This window comes from Carassius auratus, unplaced genomic scaffold, assembly GCF_003368295.1.
Source record: "Carassius auratus strain Wakin unplaced genomic scaffold, ASM336829v1 scaf_tig00031751, whole genome shotgun sequence".
NCBI classification, from domain to species: Eukaryota; Metazoa; Chordata; class Actinopteri; order Cypriniformes; family Cyprinidae; genus Carassius; species Carassius auratus.
In genome coordinates, this window is record NW_020525948.1 from 31,491 (window position 1) to 38,980 (window position 7,490).

The 7,490-nt window shown below is 34.9% G+C and overlaps 1 long non-coding RNA gene across 1 annotated transcript; it reads right to left on the reverse strand.

The window, feature by feature from the left end:
- Window positions 1–2,677: 2,677 nt before the first annotated feature.
- LOC113080604 (uncharacterized) lies at window positions 2,678–3,274 on the reverse strand. The gene is made up of 3 exons (XR_003281913.1): window positions 3,215–3,274; window positions 3,027–3,125; window positions 2,678–2,736 (listed from the first exon to the last, which is right to left on the reverse strand). It is a non-coding gene; the product is annotated as an uncharacterized LOC113080604 (long non-coding RNA).
- Between the last annotated feature and the right edge of the window lie 4,216 nt (window positions 3,275–7,490).

Genomic DNA, 7,490 nt, shown 5'->3' on the forward strand with positions numbered 1-7,490 from the left:
TGTTAAAACTGATAAAATAATTGCTGTCTGTGATTCTATATGGGCTGTTGCAATAATTTTGAAAAATAATAGCTCGCAGCAACATATGGAAAAAAAGAACTATGAACTAGTTCATTTTTGGAACTGTGTGAACTTAGTTCAAAATTTTGTAGTTTGAACTATGAAGTGATCTAGTTCATTTTAAAATTTGTGAATTGAACTTTGAACTAGTTCATGCAGAAAGTGAACTTTCCCAACACTGTCTACTCGGCGGTGCGTGGTACATTAACGTGCGAGCGTTACAGTCTTCTTCTTTGCGTAAATCCTCCTTCGGTTGTCATATTTATACATATTCATAAGAATGGCGGAATTCATTCACGTTTTAAGTTTTATAAGTGTATATGTTATCATTCAATCTGTACCTGCTATTGCATGGTGTATCCTGCTTATGTGGAGAGAATCTAAATTCTTATTTTTAAAAAATATAAAATTATATTTTAGAATAATAGAATAGAATAATAATTCTTTAATAAATTCTTTAATAATTGCATGCCAAAATCAGGGGGGGGGGGGAACACAAAAACAAATCATAAATTGCCAAATCATGAAGAATGCTATCTTTTTCAATATCATGAATTTGGTGGGTAATTATTAAATAATGATGCAGTAAAATGTTATGACAATCACCACAGTGGCACGTGGGGAGATGTACAACAAGAGTCTGGTGGAGTTTGCAGAAAACAATTTAATTCATTTTTTTATGAATTTTCAAATCTGACTGTATAGTGAAAAAGATAGCATTCCTCATGATTTTGGCACGCAATTATTAAAGAATGATACAGTAAAAAATACAGTAGAAAGACAGTTGTACAAAACACAATCCCAATTCAGTAGCATTCCCCATAAAAAGGAAAAAGTATACAGCTTTGAACCCAAAAATACATAAATAAATAAAAACACATAATTTTAGTAAAATAAATGGTGAAAACTTAAATAGAAGGCCGTGAATATGAATAAGAATATGAATAAATATGAAAACCGAGGGAGGATTTAGTAAAGAAGAAGACGGTAGCGCCTTTAACCCGCTCGCACGGTAATGTACCACGCACCGCCGAGTAGACGCGCAATTTATTTGAAGCGCAGATAGCGTGACCTCAGTTTTGTTTAAGTTAACGAGGCGCAGTGACAGGGAAAGTTTGCTCAGAAACCCTTGTTGAAATATGAATCAGTAGCTGTAATGTACCCGGAAAGGGACATAAGTTCAGCTTACTAAGTTCTGTTGTGGCTGCACGAGTTTAATGCCTAAACAAACCTGCATGACCACAGCGAGGGGCGTCATGCACTCGTTATTTTCGAGGGGGCACGAGTTGGGGGTAGGGTCGTCATGTGACATACAGCAGCCACAACAGCATATGGGCTAGTCAAGAGGGTCTGGCTGCAGACATATCCAAAGTTGCATATCTCCGCCATCTTGGATTTCCGGTCTTGCGAGTGTGTTCGTAGATATTTCCGGTTGTGCTGAACGCCAGTGCGGAGAACCGGAGAAGTCCGAATATTACCTGAGAGGGGGTTCAGCGAAAAATCTGCAGCTGTCAGCAGGAAGTGGCTGTCACTGGCAGCAGGAAGTGGCTGCCAATAAAACCGGATGGCAGCTGTCGCTAATACCCGGAAATTGGAGGAGGCTGCCGGCGGCAACAAGACAAATAAATAATTATATACACTTATGATTATGTTTAATACTTTTTTAAATAAGTATAAAAGGTCAGTATTGTATATTATTTGATTTAAAATATTGATCAAATATAAACAAAGAAATAAGATCATTTTGCTAAACGTTAATTTCCAGCTGAATGTTTATGCATGTATCATTGTTTGTGTGAAATAAAACAATTTATATTTATATACGAGAGTGGCACTTACTGGGTGTATGTTGTATATTTATTATAGGCTATATACACAAATGACTGAAAAGAGAGAAGTCTCAGAGACCTTTATTTAAAATCATAATTTGCGGTTATATTTGTAGTATTTCAAGAAACAACTATATATATATATATATAGTATAAAGTAGCTGTTAAATTTGTAACGGAGTTAGTAAGTTGTCAAAGTCAGTGCTTTACAATGTAAACCGTATAATATATATCCAGTAAGCAAGCAGACTAAAATATCAATCAGAATCACGAACAACAATCCGGAGGTATTTTCAAGACTCTTAGATCAGAACTGATGAGGTATACAGAGTTACTTCTCCAGCATCTTGCACCACTCACTGTACAACCCAGGGTGGATGTGCATCTCTCCTCATTTTCCTCTTGCAACATGGTCAAGTCAAGCATCGTTTATTTATATAGTGCTTTTAATAATACAGCTCAAAGCAAAGCAACTTTACAGTATTAAATAGGAAAATAGTGTGTCAGTCAATAATGCAGAAGGACAGTAGTAAACTCAGTTTATCATTCAATTCAGTGATGTCATCCTTCAGCTCGGTTCAGTTTAAATAGTATCTGTGGAATCATTTGCAATCATGTCAATGATATCACTGTAAATGAAGTGACCACAACAAAGCAAGCCAGAGGTGACAAGGAACCAAAACTCCACCGGTGACAAAATGGAGAAAAAACAAGGTCTTTACAGGGGATCTGTATCTGGGCTCTAGTTGTCCTGGTCTCCGCTGTCTTTCAGGGCTGTAGAGGTCCTTTCTAGGTGCGATCCACCATCTGGTCTGAATACGTACTCGATCCGCGTGACTGCAGTGACCTTCGAATAAGAAAGAAACAGATTAATATAATTGAAGATGTTAATATCTATACGATGTTTGATAGGGAGCCAGTGCAGGGTTTACAGAACTGGGCTAATCCGGTCATACTTCCTGATTCTAGGAAGAACTCTAGCTGCTGCATTTTACTATTCATAAGAAAATGGTGACTTTAATACCTAAATTGCTTTATTAACAGTAGACATGCATGCACAGCCATATTAATGATTATTCCCATTGCATCTTGTCATGTACAGAGCAGTGGTTACATTTTCATGCATAATTTGCACACCTGGTAAGCAGTTGTTGTAAACCTCGTCGCAGTGTCTGCAAGGTGTACATTTTGTTGAATTCCTGACATGGCTTAGACTTGTTCTCCATTTTGTTCCACCTGTATATTGAGATGAGGAGCGTGAAAACAGCATTATTACAAAGATAAACATTCAGACATGGCAACTGAGAAATGTAATGTTATGGCACCTTTTTAAACCTCTAATCAAATATGTAAAAGAAGATACTCAGTCAAGCCAGCTGGATTGTGCACTCTTTCGAAAGGAGTCTGTATACAGTACAGCAGACTTCTGAATTTGGAACAAACCAAAGACGGACTTAATAATGTGGCATCACCCCTCCTCCAGGATCACGTAAAGAAGAATTTCCAACAGGACAGCATCTGGCAACTATTGGGTATTACAAAAAAAATTAAAAAAAAAGGTGTCAGTGCCATGGTTTTGTCTCAAGATGCACATCAGTAATGTGTTTTTTTTTCTTTCTAAATGCATGTTTACAAAAGCTACTTCAATGTTCTAAATTTATCTACAGCCTAATCCTGGCTTAATCCAAGCCCTGTCTGTGAAACTAGACCTAAAAGTTATAAGGAATTGAACATGAATATGAACCGGTCCATTATATTTTGTATAGATAACAATAAAAAATAATAATAATAATAATAGTTTTGCATTCACATGCTTACAACTTCAACTGGTACACAGAACAGTTCTGCACATGCATAGTATTAGAGAAAACACACCTCAATAGTGCAAAAAAAAAAAACTTATTTTAAGAACTCTTAACTTAATGTATATCACACAATCTCCTGAAAGACTTAACATGCAAAAATATATGGTTAGTGTTGCAAATGAATCTTCTATCATTCTAGTCAAACAACATTCTTTTATATTATTCAATAGACTGTTAACACGCTAACAAACGTTAATATTTAATGGTACGTCAAACGTAATTTGAAGTTAATGGTAGGCCCCTAACAAGGTACACAAACAACGTTGCTACCACTAATTAGATTTCATTGAACAATTAAACCAAAGTAGACACCAAGTCTACCAAGTCGTTCACCAAGATACCAATTAAAATCAAACTTACAACGCAAAAAAACATTAATTACTCCGATGACCAATTTCTGAACTTACCGTTTGATCAATCGCAACCATTACTGAAGCGTTTGGGTGCAGTTATATCTGATTGGTTGCGCCCACGTTGGTCGATACTGATTGGCTCCCACCGAATGGCAGGTCCCGCCTACCATCCAGCTGCCAGTTACTGCCTTCCGGCTGTCAATGGCAGCCACTTCCTGCTGCCAGCTGCCGATTTTTTATCTGAACCCCTGCTGTATTACCTTCTATATATGTTTACAGGACTTATAATATCACTTAAAATGCAAATAAGATATACACTGCTATTATTACTATTCTATAAATGTTAACTGAGCCAGTGCATTTGAAACTGTATATGTTTGGGTACAGTGAATGAATTAAATACACTAATGTTCCCTACTGTTCACGAAATGAAAATTAAACTCATGGTGTGTACACACAGATATATAATTTATTTTGACCTTACCAATTATGTAAATGTAAAAATTACTTATTTCTCGTAAATGTTTGTATTACATTATTATTTTTTTGTTTAATGAAATATTCATCTTGTGCGACATGGGCTGTGATTTATCTTCACATTTCTCAATTGTGCACTACATTAGTTTGCTTCATCATCATTTTCACAACATATTTCATTATTTGACAGTCAATTTTGCATCAAACATTTTGAAATGAAAAAAAAACGGGCTGTAAAATAATACAACTAATACATTACTAATTTTAATATTTGTTTTATCTGAAGAATTCATAACAAAATACATGCGCTGCTTATAGACAAAATTATTTATGCTGCAGATATTTTACAAAACAGATGAACATTGATAAAACGCAAATTAATGCACACAGTTATCTTTCAATTAATGCAAACCTACCATAATAGCATTTCCAAAAATTGTACACAGTTATAATCAAATAAAGTAAAAAAACATACATACTTTATCTCGTTTGACAGTCAGAAACCTTATGATCTTATAGATAACAGTCAGAACAAAATCAGCTCTCCGAAAAAGTAAAGTATTGCATATTTGAGTGGTTTGTGTTTGAATGAAGAAATCCATGTGGACTGATTAACCTGATGCTGGCGCTGATCCGCATAATCAACAGAAGAATAAAGCAATCTCCGCATTGTATCGTGATGAATTTCCACAAAGAGGTACACAAAAATGTAGGGAGGATGTTTCCTCGTGTCTTTGATATACCACTATTCGCTGTTAAATTTGAAAAACATTAATTATATCCATCTAGCCAAGTTTCGTATGTAAGTTTGCCTTACAGTAAATGCGAGCGTCACAGGACCGGAAATAAGTATGAACACACACACGTCGCTGAAGCACACCGGCGCCATCTTGTGCACCTAGCCCACTGGCAAATTATTATTAAGCATTATTATTATTCATTTTTATTGGAAAAATTCCTAGACACATGAACTATATCATGAAATATCTTGATTCACACCTTCATAGATTGTTAGATAATATGCTAGGGTCAAAGTAGCCTAATATTGTATTAACTATATGCATAAAAACCTGTCTGTTTACTTAAGTATTCACGTGCCCCCTCAGATTTCTGAGCCGAGTGGATTTTGAATGCATCTTCCAAAAGATAAAAAATATATAAATATAAAATACGTGCGTTTTGATTCAGACAAAATGCAAGTTTTGAACGTGTAAACAGGTCAACCAAACTGGCGGTGCAAACGTCTTTTGAAGCATCCAAACAGGCGAAAGAAACGTGCGATTTCCTAGTGTTTTCAAAATGGCACGTCGAAAGCGTGTGCTCACGTCATAGGGCAGAAGTCCGTAATGCTTCGTCCGCTAAATATGGGCTTTTACGGTAAGGCATTGCTACAGCATACATATTCTTTTTTTCCACTCGGTCATAATGAGGGATGTTATGTCGTTTAAATGACACATTTTAATTTAATGTGGTTAAGCTTCATTAAAGAAATGGGTCTGGTACACTCTTTATTATAGATCAGTGGTGTGGTACAGTTTAGACGAATGTTGTTCATTTTAGCTGCTATCTAAAGTTACCTCTGTAGCACCATGTAGCACCAGCACAGATGAGCACCACGACATCATAACTCTTGGGAACGTGATATTATGTCGTGGCCACGAGTTTCATGTGTAAACAAACCTGCCAGACCATACCAACATGGGATTGTCAGAGTTGGATTCATTAATGTTTTATTTTGAATTAAGAGATTATTATATTATTTATAATATAAATTATTTCATTATTAAATTATTATATTAACCAGAGGCCTTGGCTACCGGGCTGTATGCGATCGTCAGCATTCAAGTGAAGTTTATCATGAATAAATGTTACATAAAGTGTGTAATATAAAATAGGCCTACAAGAAAAATATTTGATCATTGTCTTGTGAGTGTGTTATTTGATCGTCTTTTCCCGTTAATATTTGTATATTATTATTTTCATATAATTATTGTTTATATTTTTATATTATATTCGTTCATATTCATCTTTTCCTTTGATTTCGATCTCTTTACTTAACGTTCTGAATGCTTTTGTAAATAGCGTACTGTAAATGGTAGACATGCAAATCATGCTTTGATTATGCTGACTGGAATTTATGTTGGAATGTAGTCAAAGTCATTTTAAGACATACGGGTATTCGGTAGTCTATGGTTTGAGTTTAACATATATTTCATTTTATTTTGGCTAAATAATAGACCATAATTATAATTACAATAGTGTTCCGTTGAGGAATTGATCATTCGCGTAGTAATGTCACGTTTGTAAATGAAAACACAAGATGCTCATTTATCATTTATCTGACAATTAAGCCAAGAAAGTTTTGAATTTGTGATTGTATTTATGCCCATGTGTGATGATAAGTGACCATGTTGTGCTTTCATTTACAAATGAAGCTATACGTGAATTATTAATTCCTCAACGAAACACTATAGTATTTACAATTATGGTCTATTAATTAGCCAAAATAAAATTAAATATGTTACATTTAAAATGCATTCCAGCAAAAATTCCAGTCAGCATAATCAAAGCATGATTTGCATGTCGACCATTTACAGTAGGCTACGCTATTATTTACAAAAGTATTCAGAACGTAAAGAGATCGAAATGAAAGGAAAAGATGAATATAAACGAATATAATATAAAAATATAACCAATAATAATAAAATAATAATAATATACAAATATTACGGGGACAAGACGATCAGTTAATGGACAAAACAAGGATAAAGTATTTTTCAGTCAAATGGAAACATATACGCAGCAATCATCCTTAACTGAAGAAGTGTGCCAAATCATCTCTTGAGAGAAGCTCATAAATTCTACATTTTCTGCAGTGTCGTGTGTCAAGTCATGCTCCCCTGGGC